General features: G+C 40.9%; 1 protein-coding gene and 1 long non-coding RNA gene across 9 annotated transcripts in view; one reads left to right on the top strand and one right to left on the bottom strand.

Moving 5' to 3' along the window:
- Positions 1 to 19,068, bottom strand: part of LHFPL3 (LHFPL tetraspan subfamily member 3) — a 574,983-nt gene that overhangs the window by 199,600 nt on the left and 356,315 nt on the right. The window lies entirely within an intron of this gene.
- On the top strand, positions 1,089 to 13,297 carry LOC123383853. Its single transcript, XR_006594136.1, has 2 exons — positions 1,089 to 1,427; positions 13,228 to 13,297. It is a non-coding gene; the product is annotated as an uncharacterized LOC123383853 (long non-coding RNA).

The following is a 19,068-nucleotide window of genomic DNA, read 5'->3' on the forward strand; positions in this document are numbered from 1 at the left end:
GTAATGGCTACTATAACCTTGAAATAGGATCAGACTATAGGCCTATAACACAGTCAGTTGCTTTGCCACCAAAAAAATGTACTGGGAGATAGAGGCCTGAGAACGCATCCCTGACTCATTCCTCCTCTGAAAACACAATGAGCAAAATGAGGCTGCCAGCCGAGCCTGGGAGCCCTGTGCCATCCTGAGAGTGAAGGTCTTTGCTCCCTGTGCTGTCGAGGAGGAGTGGACAGAACTGTGGTGTGAAGGCCCTATATTTCCTGCTCCTTCAGAGGGCTGGACAAGCAGAGGCCAGTTGGCACGTGCTGAATATGCTCCTCAAAGAAGCTGCCAGACCTCACGGCCTGGAGGAGAGATGCTCTGGTGGGCAGAGACTGCTGCCTGTTCCCTCTTGCCTCAGTGTAGGGACAGCCGGCTCAAATGCCTATCAAGTGACAAAAGCAGAAGTTTTCATGCCCAACATCATGGCCTGGGAAGCCTCAAAGTCCTGAGTGCTGAAGGTCAATGAACCATGAGGAGGCAAAGGAATAATGATTTCTTTAGGAACAGTCAGAGACACAAGGGAAGAAGGCAGAGTTGAACTGGACCTGGGGACTCCTGTTGTCATAGAACTGACAAAAAAAAAAAAACAAACCTGGAAGAGAACACTGCACAGTATTGGGGCTCCTCAAGGAAATGCAGCTAGAATGTACAAGACATCCTCAATTAAAACAAAAAAGCCCAACCAACCAAAGATGGTTGTGGTTGAGAACTGAAATAATGGTTTCAGAGGGCACAAAAGAACAAAATTCAAGGATATGAGGGAAAAGACAGGAGATTTGGAAGTCAGAGACTTAACATGTAAATACAGTGGTCTCTGCCTTTTCTCCCTGTATCCACAGGGGATACGTTCCAGACCCTCAGTGGATGCCTGACACTGAAGATAGCACTGAGCCCCACGTACACTGTGTTTTCCTATACTTATGCACCTGTGATAAAGTTTAATGTATAAATTAGGCAAAGTAAATGATTAACAATAATTAATAACAAATACAGGACAATTATAATAATATACTGTAAGAAAAGTAATGTGAATAGGGTTTCTCTCTCAAAATAATTTCTCATCCTGTATTCACCTTTCTTCTTGTGATGGTGTGAGGTGATAACATGTCTCTGTGGTGAGGTGAATGGCATAGGCATTGTGACACAGCGTTAGCCTATAATTGACCTATTGATGATTCATTGGAAGATCATCTGCTTACAGACCGTGGTTGCCTGTGAGTAGCCGAAGTCACCCAGCAGTTAAACTATGGATAAGGGGGGCTGCTGTATGAAGAGCTCCAGGAAAAGAAAAAAAAGGACTATATGGAGAAATAAATTTTTAAAAAAGAGGGCAATTCTCTGGAGAAAGACAAGTTTTTAGATTCATAACGGTTGCCAAGACTCAGGTGAGATTAATGAAAAAATAATTATGTACCTAGCTCTATCTTGGTGAACTTTATAAATTCCTCAGATAAAAAAAATCTTACAGGTTCCCACACAGAAAGTGACAACAACAATGACAGATTAATTAAACAGATTAATTAAAGCAATAGTTACTGTGTGTTATGGAGTTTTGAAACAAAACCTATACCGAAAGGGTAGATAATATCCCTGAACTAAGATTTTGAAGCCCAGCAAAACCCACACACTTGAGCGGAAGCAGAAATGCAGTCGTGTACTGGGAAATGATTAATGGCTCACTCTATGGAAAAAAGATAAACAAGAACTAAAGCCCTGTTTTGGAGTGCTTGCCAATTTTCATGGTATAAATACTCCCTTTGTGGCCAATTTCAAGCTATCAAGGTGATGTCTCAGAGAAGAGTTGGTAGGAACCGGTTTTAGGACACCACAGTCAAGAGGGGTAATGTCAATAGGAAGAAGTCATAACAAAGCCCAAATTCCATATTTGTGTAATGTGGGGTGGGTAGGCAAAGAAAATAGGACACTTTTAATTCTGATCTGTTAATAGAGAAATACAAGCGTGACTACAGCTGTTTGAGGGAGTAGGTAAGCCTTTTGGCAGAATTGAAAACAATTCATTAGTACAGGTGCTTTCAAATTAACAGGGCAAAAAATGCAGTGAAGAAACTGGCCAAGTCAAAAAAGTAAGGATAGGGACTTCCAGTTTCCTGTCCATCATGGAAGGAGCTTGGAAGTCACCTCTCTATCTCAAATATAAGTAAAAAGCTAAACAAACTAAAAATCAACAACTTCTCAGATCTGTCAGGGAGGTGAGGTCACAGAGCAAACCGCTGGCCTCCAAATTGGAGAGACAGGCAGACACAACTTACTGGAGCAGAGACCTCCTTGGGAAGCAGCGCTGGGGCAGGAGTAGCTGACCTGTAACTGATGAATTGCTGGAGGCTCTGTGTGGACGAGTCTGAGAGTTAAAAACTCCAGGGGACCCACTAACAGTGTGGCCTCCACTTGGCCGTGAGTTTTATCTCCTGGAGCTCTGCCAGGTCCTCAGAGAGATGTGAGAAAAGATGGGAGAAAAATCTCCTCCTGTTTCCAGAAGGGGGAGGGAAAAAGGGACCATTTTGAATATACCAGAGCATTCTGTTCTTCTTCACAAGGCCTGACCTCAAGGGAAACTATTTCACCAGAGGCTAACCTAGTGGGATTTTGTGAAAACCTAATGAACCTGGGAGAAGGGAAATGCCCAAATGCAGCCCCTGCTAGCCATCCTGTCCCACCTAAGCAGGGAAAAACTGAGAAGCACTTGTAAAGAAAAGTAAGTGGAGGGGAAAATAAAAAATAAAGTGTGTGAGGGGTGCCTGGGTGGGTCAGTCTGTTGAGTGTCTGAGTCTGGATTCTGGCTCAAGTCATGATCTTAGGGTTGTGGGATCAAGCCCTGTGTTGGGCTTAGCGATGACAGCTTGCTTGGGATTCTCTCTCTCCCTCATTCTCTGCCTCTCCGCCAACTTGTGTGCACGCTCTCTCTCTCTCCCTCTCTCTCTCAAAAATAAATAAATAAACTTAATAAAAAAGTATGTTAAATATTAAATGGAATAACACAAAGAATATCAGTTATCAAAATAAAGGTGAAAATTCTTACTTTCCCTATCAGAATACATTATCATATTCACTTAGACAAAATTCAACTGTATGTTAACAAGAATCACAGTTAAAGTGACAACGAAAGATACACAATAAGAGTATGGACAAAGATAAACCTAGTTAATTCAAACACAGTAAGCAGGAGTAACAGAATGCAAAGTCAAAGGCATTTAATGGGACAAAGAAGTTTATATACCACCAAAAGATGACATCCATGAGAAAAATAAGCTATAACCAAGTTATGCACAAACACAAGAGACAATATATAAGGCAAAATTTGGTAAAAACTTGATGAAAAAATGATAAAATTATAGGGGGGGATTTTAATAAAAATAATGTAGGGAAAAGAATAAAATTAATAAAACCCCTTCAGAATTTGACAGATAAAATCATCTAAAAATAAACAAACTAAAGGATTTGAATAACAGAATCAGCAAGGTCAAGTTAATTGACATTTATAGAATTTTCACCCTACAAACAGAATAGATAATCTGAGTCGTCCATAGAATACTTACAAACATCAATTTGGTGATAAAGAGCCTAAAGAAATTCATCAAAGTTGGGATTTTAAAAGCTACATCTTGATTTGAAAAGACCAGAAATCAACAATAAAGAGATGACCCAAAAAACAACTTGGAAATTAAATAGATACTAGAATTAAAAAAAAAATCTAGAACAAATGGAAAGAAGTCTTTATATCAAAACCTATAGGACTAAGCTTTTCCTTTCAACACAGCAGAGTGATGACACATGTTTATTTCATTGTTCTGGGACTCTAATTAAATTGACAATACAGGAAAAAAGATAATCCCAAAACAAACAAGAGAGTAGATGAAGGGGAGGGTTGTTACTGGCAGCTGAGACTTTCCAGAATTATACAGAAACATGGAGCAGATGGAGAAGTGAATGATTAAACAAGTTGGAGGCGGCCATAGCTTCGAATATGAGATGAAGGGACCAGAGCTGAAGAAGAGACCCTAGCAGGATGCTAGAAAAGCCAGGTAGAACAAGGATGGGATAAGAAGAAGATAATAGGAGTTAATTTTCTGGAAATGTTGGCCATTCCCTTCCTAGGTGAATAATACCCACCAGGAGTTTATGTCCCGGGCAAAAAAATTGGAGAATTTTCTCTAAAGAAATTGAACTAATTGGGAAGAACTGAGGCAACTTTAAGAGAAGAGTATCCTGTTTTGGTGTTTTTGTTTCTTTTCTTTAAATGTTTAGTTAGGGACACATGGGTGGTTCAGTCGGTTAAGTGTCCGACTTTGGCTCAGGTCATGATCTCATGGGTTGTGAGTTCGAGCTCCGCATCAGGCTCTGTGCTGACAGTTCAGAGCCTGGAGCCTGCTTCAGATTCTGTGTCTCCCTCTCTCTCTGTCTGTCCCCCGCCTCAAAAATGAATAAACATTACATTTTAAAAAATGTTTATTTACTTATTTTGAGAGGCAGAGAGAGCATGTCCAAATGGGAGAGGGGCAGAGAGAGAGGGGGAGAGAGAGAATCCCAAGCAGGCTCCTCAATGTCAGCACACAACCTGACACGTGGCTGGAACCCACGAACCATGAGATCATGACCTGAGCTGAAATCAAAAAAGTCAGATGCTTAACTAACTGAGCCACCCAGGCATCCCCACACCGAAATTTCTAAATAATATCCTCTAAAGAGTAAGAATGGGATGCTATAGGGATGCCTGGGTGGCTCAGTTGGTTCAGCGTCCGACTTTGGCTCAGGTCATGATCTCACGGTTCTGTGAGTTTGAGCCCCACATCAGGCTCTGTGCTGACGGCTCAGAGCCTGGAGCCTGCTTTGGATTCTGTGTCTCCCTCTCTCTCTGCCCTTCCCCTGCTTGGGCTCTGTCTCACGCTCAAAAATAAATACACATTAAAAAAAAAAAAAAAGAATGGGATGCTATACAAGGAGTCAAAACAAAAAGGAGTTCTCAGAAATACAGAATTTCCCAAAGCTGAAAATGTGAATTGTTTTTTTCTCTGAAGACAATCTTTTATTCAAATGTTCTAACCCAAATTTCTTAAATGCAGTGTTTCATAATTTTCTGCCACATAGGTAAATTTAACAAAATTAAATGCTTTAAAATCAAAATCTTATTTAATTTCTATATAGTTGTTCTTTTTTCCAATTCTGCCTTTTATTTATATTTAAATTTTTTTTTGAGGATATATCACTGGCTATATTCCCTCATGCTGTGCCTTTTCTTCCTGTGACTTATTCCTTCCATAGCTGGAAGCCTGTGTCTCCCACTCTCCTTTGCCCATTTTACCCATTCCACAACCCCTTCCCCTCTAGCAATCACTAGTCTGTTCTCTGTACTTATAGGTCTGATTCTGCTTTTTTGGTTGTTTGTTACTCATTCGTTTTGTTTTTTAGATGCCAAATATGAGTGAAATCATATGGTATTAGCATATTTAGCACCCCAGGCTTTCTTTTTTTTAATGTTTGTTTATTTATTTTGAGAGAGAGAGAGAGAGAGAGAGAGAGAGAGAGAGAGAATGCACACATGAATGAGCGGGGGAGGGGCAGAGAGAGGGGAATGAGAATCCCAAGCAGACTCCTTGCTGTCAGTGCAGAGCCTGGTGTGGGGCTCAGTCTCACAAACCTTGAGATCTTGACCTGAGCTGAAATCAAGAGCTGGACGCTTAACCGACTGAACCACCCAGGTGCCCCCTGGATTTATTTGATAGTAGCCATCCCAATGGGCATGAGGTGATATCGTGGCTTTAATTTGCATTTCCCTAATGACTAGTGAGGTTGAGCATATTTTCATGTGCTTATTGGTCACTTGTATATTTTCTTTGGAGATTCAATGCCTTTGCCCATCTTTAAATTGGGTTGTTTGCTTTTTTTGTTGTTGAGTTGCAGGAGTTCATTATATATTCTGGATATCAATTTCTTATCAGATACATGATTTGCAAAGATTTTCTCCCATTTTGTGGATTACCTGTTGATAGTGTCTTTTAATGCATAAAAGTTTTAATTTTCATAAAGTTCAATGTACCAATTTTTCTGTTGTTACTTACGCTCTTGGTCCTTATTGGGTTTTAAATTTTGAATTGACTGAACCCAAAAGAGTCTAAGTCAACTCCTGCAAAGCTTAATAAACTGAAAGAGGTATGATTAACTTTAATTGGTAACTTTATGACATTTTTGTTGTTGTTTTTATCTTTTGCCACTTAAGTGGGAATAGAAGCAAGGTACAGCCAGTTGCCGAAAATGAAAGCTATTCTTTTATTGTTTTTACACATCTGACTTTTAGTGTATACATTTTGGCCCTTACTCAAAAGGGTGGCAGAAAATTCAGAAGCAAAATGCCACAAAAGCCCCATGAAAACTTTCACAGAACACTGTTTTATATCAAGAACTTGCCTATAATGGGGCCTGGACGGCAAGCGTATCAGTTGGTATTTTGAGACTTACACACAAAGGCCCCATGATATTGGATGAGGATTTACACCTTATTTAGGGTAGTTTGTTTCTCCTTTTCAAGAACACAAAAACCATCACCCAGGGATTAAGAAACCCATAATACAACCATGGTAAAGATGGGAATTTAAATGGAACTTATAAAAGGCAAAACAGGATTTCAGAAGGAATCAATACGCTGTCACATCTGTTGCCTTCCCACAAGATCCTGAGGACACAAATTCATTAATCGAGTATTCTGTCTGTTGCCGATGTTCTGTGGGCTCATGTTAAAGAACTGACAAACTGGCTTTTCCCGCTTTGTATTTAAAAACATAAATATTGCATCAGCACCAGGGTAAAACTCAATTATGAAGACAAGTTAGATGAAATGCTCAAAATAAAAGCCTGGCTCTATAGTTTTGTTATCCTTCTGAGGTCGCACGTGGAGAAACTGTCCCAATCGCCAAAGTACACTACTTACTATTTTTGAAAAGGCCAATGAATTATTATGCTTATATTCTTTGACCTAATATGCAGCAAATCTGATTTCTGTCCTGTTGGTGCTTCTAAGAAAGCTCTAAATCTCCTTTTGGCAGGAAACATTGCTCTGTATTTTATTTATTTTTAAAATATGTGCTATTAATACTCTCAGGCAGTATATTTGCTCAATCTTTCCTTGGGGATTCTCGCAACTTATAAATTACGTGACCCTCCTCGTATATCTGCCAATTTGAAGTAAATTGTCAGTTATCATATAGATTGTCTAAAACACTTGAGCTGTTTGCTAAATAAGCCTTTTGCTCAGAGCTTCTCTCTTATTAAATGGCAATGCTTGCCTTTGTTTTGGGAGGTGATATTTTCCTGACAACGATTTCCTTGTCATCGAAGGTCTCCTTGACTTTCCAGGTAGAGATCCTACCCTGAGTGACTAATTTCTACTCTCTCCTCTGGCCTACTGATAGGAACTGTTTCTCACAAAGGGATAAAATGATGGGTGACTTCATTTTACCTTCACCAGCTGATATGGCTTAGGCCACATTTATCTCTCCTTACGGTTGCTATTCACCCATTCTTAATTAGTGCCGCGTTTGCAAGTTCATTCCTCTGCTGGGAAACCCCTCTCCAATGAGTCTGTCTGCTGCTATGCATTTATTTTTCATAAAGCTGAAACGCCGACTCCACAACAAATCCCTGGTTTAGAACTCTGCACGGATGCCCGTGTCATCAGTGCTCAAAGATCCTCAGAGCCATCAACGTCTTTCATCTTTTGTGGCATGACCTTGAATTTTTCCGTTCCTGCTGCAACAGCCTTCTTCTTTAGTGATGGTGGAGCGGGACTTGCACTTGTTTATCCCTTCTCTTCCAAGACTTTTCCTCTCCACTCCCTTAGCCAAGTGAGCCCATACTCTCAACACCCTTTACAAGATGGACTTTGATGAATTTTACAAAGTAAATACACACATGCCCATACACACACACACACACACACACACACACACACACACACACACCACACTGGGCTTAGTGACATTTTCTCTTTTTCCACTTCATCCTTCTAAACTTTCACCCATCTCTTTATTTAAACTCCCATTTACTGAGCGTACTTATTAGACACTGCTTCTTTGCAGTGTATGCTCATTTGATCCTCAAAACAGTCTTGCAAGTAGGGATTAGTTTTGGTTTACAAATGAGAGGCTTGAAGCTCAGAATCGAAATCCTTTGGTAAAGGCATGCACATGTACAAAGTCGGGGAGCAAGGACGTCGACCCAAATCTGCTTTTTCTTTTTGCTATAGCCTGCTGCCTTTGTACCTGACTTTCTGCACAGCTTCCAGCCTGTCTGCTTATTTGCTTGTTGTCCTTGTGTTTCTAGGCTAGATAGAGGCCGGATTGCTACTGCTTGTAGGTCCCTTGGGAAGGTGGGAAATTTCCTCTGGACACTTGTCGTTTCCACCTGTCACTTTACTGCATCAGGGTGGACCTCACCCAGCAGAGACAATGTGTCAGTCTTCCAGATAAGAAACACCCAGATGCAAAGCCCTTGAATTTCCTCGTCTCGGGAGCTTCTTTGGCCCTGTTTACAAATTGGGATATTTGCTCCTGTTCGCTGGCATTTCTCACCAGCTAGTAGCTCCTAACACAATACTGAGGATTCAAAAAGTTAGGAGACCCAAGATAAGGTTCTACCTTTTTAGGTTAACATCTGTCTTCTTGCTTCTTTGTTGCTTTGCATCTTTTATTGTAACACTTGTAGTTCTGCTTAAATAGGGATGGCTCATCCAGGGCAGTGATATTGTATCAGCATAGTTAATTCATTCACTCGTTTGATTAAAAACCTGCCAAACAACTTTCTTTTCCTTTCTTGGGAGGGGTGGTGGTGGCAGACATCCACAGAACTCTAAATTTTTAATTCTCCATTGACGTCGTGTCCACAAACCATTATTTAGATTTTTATCACCACCACTTCCACTTTCAGAGAAAGAAATAAAAAGAAGGAGGGATTTAGGTTTTTATTGAATAAGCGAATTAACCACGTTAACTCATTGTAATTGCCATAGTGCCTTTAATAAGTGTTTTTTAGATGTACTTAGGCTGAGACCATTAAATCTGGCTCTTAAGGCTTCCATATTACAGAAGACCAGTGTTTTTCAACCTTTGTTTTTTCATTATTCTCCTCCAAGGAGCATTTTTAGATATTTTTTCCTAATTGGCCTCCTAAAACTTTTTAATATGTTATGTACTGTAGCCTTTGAGAGAGGGACTACAATCCATTTATGACTGTAAATTGATATTGCCCCCACTGAGCATGCATGCATAGACCACCAATGTAAATTCTATGACACTTCAGTTAGATGTTAAAAAATTCTAAAACACTTTTTATGGCCCTTGCTCTTTCAGAACACAGAGAGAGAGGCAAACACTCCTCCCGTTAGGAGCAGAACTACCTACCTGCTAGTTTCTGTAGAACATAAACTAATTCCTAATTATGTGTGTGGCTATTAAGAATCTCAGATCACAAATTCAGGTATGTAAGAAACACAGCTTCCTGTATTTGTCTCTAATGGAATTCAATTTCTATCTCCCATTCTGTTGGGAGAGCCCTCCTTACTCTTGGGTTTTGTTTAAATTCCAGGTAGGCTTACAGAGCTTTGGTCCTGAGTTTCCTGTCAATGTTGGTATGCTGGTTCAGGTGGGGCACTGTTATATACACCCTGTATCCAATGGCAAAGCCCTTCAGGTTGGCCAGCTCTCTGTCCTGGGCTACTCTGCTCTTGGTGCCTGGGAATCACACAACTGCTCCCATACCATGGTGTCACAGTGAGTTTTACTTCTCTACTCCTGGCAGGCACCAGGTCATATAGGATGGTGTAGGGAACCCTGGAGGCTGTCTGGGGCCTGTCTGCCCAGATACCCAGCTGTTCCTTATGCTGGTTGTGGGCCCTTTGAGATTTTGACACAGTCCTGCCAGAGACGTGGCTCTGGGGGTGGGGGAACAGGACTTCTCTTTAGGGACCACCTTTGCTCCCCTAAACTCTCCTCATACCCTGGGAGCACCTTATTCTCATAACACACGGTTTCCAAATCTTTGGTCTTATGCTAGGAATTAGGCTTTTTTTTTTTTTTTAAGTGTATGTATGTATCCAAGTAAGTAAATAATCTTTACACCCGATGCGGGCCTTGAACTCATGACCGCGAGATCAAGAGTCAAAAGTTCCTCTGCCTAAGCCAGCCAGGTGCCCTAGGAATTAGGCTTTTGAAACTCTAGAGCCAAGAATTTGACTTTCCCAAATATAAAAAGAGGAAGGGTATATAAAATATAAGAGGGGAAAACATAAATTAAGCATTCTCAAATAGAATCTCACCAATCCTTGGGTACTTATTTCTCATGTGCTTCTGTGTAAAGGAATACTTCCTAACTTTTTTTGTTGATACAGTTTCCATGCTTACCAGATTCCTAATCACCATGACTCTTGTTTTAATAGGGCAAGCCATACTCTCCCCACTTAAGAATCAAAGGTAACCTTCAGGGAATCTGGTAAGGCGTGCCCATTTGTATCTTAAATGCATAAGCCACTTGAGAATCTTCTTTCTGAGAACCTGCTGTGTCATTTGGACTCTCAACTTAGAATCAAGGCCCTGGAAGCAGAGACCAAACGAGCCTGGGGCCCAAGATGATGGCAAAAGACTGACTCTGTCCAATCTGGACCTGATGGTTCTTAGAAATAGTTGGAGAGGGCAACCTAGGAAGGAGCAGACCTTTTGTGGACCCAGTAGTTGGGGAGCTTGAAATATCAACGCTGAGGCTAAGAGCATGGTGATGTCCACTCACAGTTACTGCCTGGTGAATTCTGACCACACCAGTTTCACGGAGAAATTTATCCTGAACCTGGCCTTGAAGATTAAACAGAACTTTCCATACACTCTATTGAGTGTATGGAACTTCACTTTACCACTCTTCTCCAAAGAGGGACAGGCCCTAGCCAGCATGCCGTGCAGGGAGTTCAAGTAAAAATTAATTCTCTTGACCAGAAATTTCAGAAAGTACCCATCTAATAGAAAGTCCTTTCAGAAAGGACCCTTCTAATTTTGAATAAAGACGGGATCCGCTTCTATTCTCTTCTTTCCTTTTCCCCTCTGGCTGAAAAGCACACCTGGGGAGTCTGGGTGGCTCAGTCATTTAAGCATCCAGCTTCAGCTCAGGTCATGATCTCACGGTTCATGAATTCAAGCCCCGCGTCGGGCTCTGTGCTGACAGCTCAGAGCCTGGAACCTGCTTCTGATTCTGTGTCTCCCTCTCTCTCTGCCCCTCCCCTGCTCATACTCTGTCTCTCAAAAAACAAACATTAAAAAAAATTAAAAAAAAACACACTAGAGGTCTCATTTTCCTCTGCAACACCATGGTTACTTAAATGGTTTTTCTATTTATCAAGCTAAAATGGAATCATATGGCTGCAGTGTCGCCACCAGTCTTGCTTGGATTTGCTATCCATTTTCTCGATTCCTCCTCACCTAAGTGTTCAGAGACATTTCAACAGTGAGCCTCATGGAGAAACTGATCTTCACGGGGGGACATGTGCAACTTCACTGGGCAGGTCTGAGAACTGACCATGCATAACGTGTCTATCATAGGCTCTGGGGTCTCAACACTATGGAACATCTCTCACTGAATGAACAGAATCTTGGCGGCAGAGGGTGCTACAGTTTTGATGCTTGGTTGATCTCTTGTGGCTACAGGTACCTGGTTCCATCTTTTGGAGGCATCCCATGATGAGCACCTATAGGGCTGACTCCTGGGTGCTCTCACCCTCTGACTTAAAAATCTAGTCAGTTGAGGAAGGCAAGGGAAATGCATCACGGAGGAGATGGTGTGGAAGAGAACAAAGAGGGTCTGGGTTTGGGACGTGCTACTGTTTCTGAGTGATTTGTTTTTATGAGTCACTGAATCTTTCTGGGCCAGGCTTTACCTGAAAAAAGGAATAGCTGAAGTAGAGTTGCATCCTTCTAAAAAAGTTTTTTTTAACGCTTATTTATTTTTGAGAGAAAGAGAGCATAAGCAGGGAAGGGGCAGAGGGAGAGGGAGACACAGAATCCAAAGCAGGCTCCAGGCTCTGAGCTGTCAGCACAGAGCCCGACACGGGGCTCGAACTCATGGACAGTGTTATCATGACCTGAGCCGAAGTCGTATACTTAACTGACTGTGCCACCCAGGTGCCCCTCTAAAATCCTGTATCTAATTCTTTACTCAGCAGTCACAATAATAAAGGAGTTTCTCTTTGTGAAGGATAACCTATTTTGCTTGTAAAAGCACCCACAGAGGCAGGATAATTTCAGATGATCAGTTCATATTTTGTTTTTACTGCTGTCAAAGAAACGTAATGACTACCATTTTCCCCTCTCACCAAAAATGGGCAAATAGGGCCATGAATGGCGTAGATCAGGAATATTCTTAACTCCCGAGTTTTCGAAAAAGGATGCAAATTGTCTAAGGAGTAGGAGCCAGAGAGGTCTAAGCTGGGTCAGCTTCCCCCTGCTGGTCCTAGTTTTCCTCTGAACAGATAACAGTGGCATCTAATGTAGACAGAAGACCAGAGTGGGAGTCAGAAAATCGTATGGCTTGCCACCTATTTGTCTACAGCATGGGGAGCAAAGAATGGATTTTATATTTACAAATGATTGAAAAGAAATCAAAAGAATAATAGTATCTTATGACTGCAAGATAATAGAAAAAATTCATATTGGTCTCTGCCCCCTGTTCCTGGCACAGACCTCTTAAAACCCTTGTAATTTCCTAAGTAATAAGAGCACTGGGAGTATCTTTTGTTCTAGTTATTTGGTTTTTTTTTTTTTTAATGTTTATTTATTTTTGAGAGAGTGAGACAGAGAGAGCGTGAGTGGGGGAGGGGCAGAGAAGGGAAACACAGAATCCGAAGCAGGCTCCCGGCTCTGAGCTGTCAGCACAGAGCCCCACGTGGGGCTCGAACCCACGAAGTGTGAGATCATGACCTGAGCTGAAGTCAGATGCTCAACCAACTGAGCCACCCAGGCGCCCCATAGTTATTTGGTTTTTGACCCCAGCTGACACGGAGTCCCTGAGTTCCTAAATCCCTTGGAATTTCCTAGGTGATATGAGTGTCTTTTGCTCTAATGAGGTGACTCTTGGTGGGCTCCCGGATGGGGGCTGGTCACCAGAAAGATCAAACCATGACTGCACGTGTGGAATTTTCAGCCCCCATTCTCTAGGGAGGAGAGAGGCTGGAAATGGATCATGCCTCCAGAAATGAAGCCTCCACAAAAATCCAAAAAGTACAAGGGTTCAGAAGGCTTGCAGGTTGTGGAACACGCGGAGGCATCGGGGGAGTGGCCCACGGAGGGGGCGTGGAAGCTCCAAGCCCCCCCCCCCCCAAACTGTGCCCTACCCAGCGGTTCCACCTGGATGTTCATCTGTATCCTTTACCACATCTTTTATAATAAACTGGTAAAGAGTAAATAAACTGTTTCCCTGAGTCCTGTGAATCATTCTAGCAAGTTACTTGAACCTGAAGAGGGGGTCATGAGACCCTCTTGATTTATAGCCAGTCAGAAGCACAGGTGACAACGTGACCTGTGATTGGCATCTGAGGTGGGGTGAGGGACAGTGTGATCAGGGACTGAGCCCTTAATCTGTGGAATCTGATGCACAGACTCAGATTTGAGTTACACTGTAGGACACCCAGCTGGTGTCACAGAATTGTTTGGTGTGGGGAAACCCCCACATGTCTGGCACGTGTGAGTGTGGTAGTCACGTGTAAAGGAGACACACAGGAGGAGGACTAAGGTTTTTCCAACACAGTTACACATGAAAGTCACAGGAAGTTCTAATTTCAGTGTCCATAAGTGAAGTTTTATTGGGGCGCAACTAAATTAATTTGTTCATGTGCTTCTCGTCAATGGCTGGTTTCTAAAAGGTCACAGCAGGTGCACACCAGTTTGGCCTGTAAAGCCTAAAATATTTACTATCTGGCCCTTTACAGAAGAAGCTGACCCCTTGATTAGAGAGCCCTTAGAGCCACAGTTCTGTACCTTGTAAGAACCTTTGGGACGTTCGTTTACCTCTGGTGAGAGAAACCCAGAACAACGGAGGTAAAATTTCCTACCCATTGGGCTTCATGGTAGACCACATTAGATTTAGAGAGAGAACATAAATGTGACATTTATTATATCAGTGTTGCACGGTAAGACTTCCACCTGGTATGCAATTGTTTGCAGAAAAGATGAAGAAGTTCTATTGAATTGGGAACTTGGCTTAAAGTGCCTTCTTTTTAGTATTCTTGTATTTAAATGCCATCTCTGGGTGGGGTGGAGCATTATATAATCTCAACCAATCAGGAAAGCTGCAAGCTCTAAAACCAGAAATGTTCCACTCATGTTATACTCTCTAGTTGTAAGGTGGAAGATCTTTGTTAGTATTTGGCTATAAGATAAATTAAAAAGTTCCCCTGAAAATGTGTCTTTGTCAAATCTTTCCCTCAGAGGAATATTAAAGATGTTTCAAAGAGCAAGAATCCAATTCTTTTACATGGAAGGACCAGTGGCATTCTACTCTATTCTACTCTACTCTATTCTATTCTATTCTATTCTATTCTATTCTATTCTATTCTATTCTATTCTATTCTACTCTACTCTACTCTACTCTACTCTACTCTACTCTACTCTATTCTATTCTATCCTATCCTATCCTATCCCATCCCATCCCATCCCATCCCATCCCATCCCATCCCATCCCATCCCATTCCATTCCCCTCTGTTTATTTTAGCTACACTATCTTTTGTTCAAAGGAAATCTGAATCAGGTGCATGGTATGAAAAATAATTAAAAAGCTGAGCTGTGTTGAGCTCTGAGCTGAGCTAGTTGACGGGGAGATTGGAGGTTAGGTCAGGGGAAGGGACATCCCAAATCCTACCTCTTCATCTTCACCTGAGAAAGTCCCTTGGGAGAGGGGGTTCTGGGACTCAGCTCTGAAAAACTCTGAACTGTATTAACCTCATTATTTATAGGAGGATTGGGTGATTCAGCTTGAATGTCACTTAAGTAAGAAAACATTCTTTAACATGACTTAATTTTAGTACTACAACCATATGGGAAATGAAATTGATAGGAAGCAAAATTTCAATCCAGAGCCATGACTTAAGCTGGCAGCTAATGCTATGTTCCAGAAACTAAAGTTTAAAAAATAATCTTGGCCTTTTTTTTACTATAGGACAAACAGGGCTAAATTCTACCCCTAAATGTAGATACGCATTTTCACAAACATTAGAGAGAGAACTAGTTCTGTCAACAACAGGAGCATATACTAAACAACCAAAAAAATTGATGAAGTATTTAATTTGAATAAATAGAGAGGAATGTCAAGATCCTGGCTAATCAGACTATTGTGTAAGTGTCAATTCTTCCCAAATTGAGATAAAGAGCTGTAGAATTTTTGTTTGTTTATAAAGGCTGTTTTTAAAAAGCATTTTTTAAGTTTCAATATAGTTGACACACAATGTTCCCTTAGTTTCAGGTGTACAACTTAGTGATTTGGCAAGTTTACACATTATGCTATGTTCACCACGAGTGTGGTTACCATCCATCCTTTACATAGCTATGACAGTATTATTGCCTATATTCCTTATGCTGTGCCTTTGACTTCCCATGACTTATTCCTTCCGTTACTGGAGCCTATATCTCCCTTTTCCCTTCACTCATTTTGCCCAATCCCCTACAGCCCTCCCTTGTGGTAACCACAAATTTGTTCTCTGCATTTACAGGCCTGATTCTGCTTTTTGTTTATTCATTTGTTTTAGATTCCACTTATATATTTTTTTCTCTAACTTATTTCGCCTAGCACAATACCCTCTAAACATGGTCCATACATGTTGTCTCAAATGGCATGACCTCATCCTTTTTACGGGTGTGTAGTATTCTATCATATACATATGATACACGCACACACATAAACACACACATTTTCCTTATTCATTCTTCTATTGACGGACACTTGGTTTGCTTCCATATCTTGGCCATTGTAAATAATGCTACAATAAACATAGGGGTGACTGTTTCTTTTTGAATTAGTGTTTTCCTTTTCTTTGAGTAAATAATCAATGGTGGAATTACTGGAGAATATGGTATTTCCATTTTTAACTTTTTGAGGAATCTCTATAGTGTTTTCTATAGTGGCTATAGCAATTTACATTCTCACCAACAATGCATGAGTGTTCCTTTTCCTCCACATCCTCACCAATACTTGTTATTTCTTGTCTTTTTTATTCAGGCATTTTTTTTTTTTTTTTGAGACAGAGAGAGACAGAGCATGAACGGGGGAGGGGCAGAGAGAGAGGGAGACACAGAATCGGAAGCAGGCTCCAGGCTCTGAGCCATCAGCCCAGAGCCCAATGCGGGGCTCGAACTCACGGACCGCAAGATCGTGACCTGAGCTGAAGTCGGACGCTTAACCGACTGAGCCACCCAGGTGCCCCTTTATTCAGGCATTCTAACTGGTGGGAGGTGGTGATATCTCATTGTGATTTAGATTTCCATTTCCCTGATGATTAGCAACTTGGAGCATCTTTTCATATGTCTGTTTGCCATCTATATGTCTTCTTTGGAAAAATTATCTATTCAGTTCTCTGCCCAGTTTTTAGTTGGATTGTTTTATTTGGTGTTGAGTTGTAGAAGTTCTTACATATTTTGCATATTAACCCCTTGCTGAATGTACAGTTTGCAAATATTTTCTCCCATTCAGTAGCTTGTTTTGCTGATAGTTTCATTTGCTGTGCAAAAGCTTTTATTTTGATAGAGTCCCAATAGTTTCTTTTTGCTTTTATTTCCCTTGCCTTAGTACACAGATCTAGGAAAATGTTGCTATAGCCGATGTCAGAGAAATTACTGCCTGTGTCCTCTTCTAGGATTTTTACGGTTTCAGGTCTCATATTTAGGTCATTAATCCCTTTTTTTAAAGTTTATTTTGAGAAAGAGAGGAAGAGAGAGAATCCCACGCAGGCTCCACACTGTCAGCACAGAATCCACTGTGGGGCTTGTACTCACAAACTGTGATATCATGACCTGAGCCCAAATCAAGAGTCAGACACTTAACTGACTGAGCCACCCTGGCACTCCAGATCTTTAATCCACTTTGAGTTTATTTTTGAGTATGGTGTTAGAAAGTCGTCCAGTATCATTGTTTTACATGTTGCTGTCCAGTTTTCCCACTTATTTAAGGGACTGTCTTTTCCCCATTGTATATCCTTGCCTCCTTTGTCATAGATTAATTGACCATATAAAGGAGATGTGGAATTTTGATAGTTGTTTTTGTTGTTTGTAACTTGGTGATAATATTGAAGTTAAGGAACAAAGAATACAAATCAAAATAATTACCTATCATTATATTGCCCTCAATTAGCAGAAACTTAAAAACATGCACTAACTCTAGATTTAGTTGACTTTGTATTTAGATTAGTACTTAAACTGCTTTTGGGACCATGAACTGATATACTATATATCAAAGTAAGGGTATCAAACACCCTTTGACTCAGTAAATTTTAGGTGGGCCCAACAGTAAGAAATCATCAATCATTAACTACAAATAAGATTGTTCACCATAACATAATTTAAATAGTAAACAAAGTTAGAAATTATATATCTTTTCAATTAGAGGTGGTTAAATTTTGATACAGTCACAAAATTAAATAATAGAGATCCATCTAATTATCTTCAAATAACATAATGTGGGAAAGTGTTCAGGACAAGTAGAAAAATCAGGTCACAAAATTCATCAGTACAATCCCGCCTTTACTTGACATAAGACTGGTAAGAAACACACACCTGTCTGCAGCAGTGGTTTGTGTTTTCTAACTTAACTACAATAAGCATGTATTACTTTTATTCTTAGACGTAAATGAGCACCATCAGAAGAAAAAAATCCCCATCTGAATAGGACCTTGAATTCAAACTGCTATATATTAAAATCAATGTCAAAGCACATGACACAATCAAATCCTAACAATGGCTCAGCAGTTCAGCAGATAAAAATAAACTTGCAAATACATATTTGAGCAGAGGAAGGGGCATACTTATCCCCAAAATGGTTTTTCCAGTTGGTAATCCAGGACCCCGTAAAACCAGACCCTCACCTTGATCCTGTAGTGCCAGAACACTTGGTCTTCCCTGAGGTTTCAAGGTTACTGTTATCATAGGAACTTCAGGCATAAAAAACAAAATTCTACTGAGCACTGTCAGGTACTCTGTTGGGCACGTGAAGTCTCACACTTTACTAGGTGAGGTCACTGAGACCCGGAGCTGTGCTTTCCCAAATTCAATGTATATCTGGAGTCACCTGGGGATCTTAAAATGCATATTCTGGTTCAGTGGGTCTGGGGTGAGGCCCAGACTCTGCATTGGAACAAAATCCCAGGTGAAGACTGTGCTGGGATCTGTGGATGCCACTTTGAGGGTCAAGAGTTTACAGGGGCCCCTGGGTGGCTCAGTCGGTTGGGCGTCCAACTTTGGCTCAGGTCATGTTCTCACAGTTCGTTGTTAGAGCCCTGTGTCAGGCTCTGTGCTGACAGCTCAGATCCTGGAGACTGCTTCCGATTCTGTGTCTCCCTCTCTCTGGCCCTCCCCCACTCATGCTCTCACTCTCTCTCTCAAAAATAAATAAACATTAAAAACAATTAAAAATAAAAGAGTTTACAGGGGGGTGTCTCTGGTCTGAAGTCACATAGCTAATACAAAAATGGACAGGACAGTACCTTTCTACTTTGCTGGCTGTTTTAAAATGCATGTAAAAAGCAGACACATAAAAAACATTAGCCTACTGAGTTATTTCCCAAAGCTAGTTAAGCTGCTAATAACAATGCTTGGCAATTATGTAGTTCATTATATTTTCACGTTTTTGTTTTTGTTTATTTTTGTAACTATTAATTTGCTAATCCACTAATTTATCTTCAAGAGTGGCAACTATTATCATCCTTACCCAGCTAATTGTACACAGTATCTCCAAATCCTTTATGGGATTTCACTTGAATTGGGATTTACCTTGAGGTATTT

Source organism: Felis catus, chromosome A2 (genome assembly GCF_018350175.1).
Source record: "Felis catus isolate Fca126 chromosome A2, F.catus_Fca126_mat1.0, whole genome shotgun sequence".
Taxonomy (NCBI): domain Eukaryota; kingdom Metazoa; phylum Chordata; class Mammalia; order Carnivora; family Felidae; genus Felis; species Felis catus.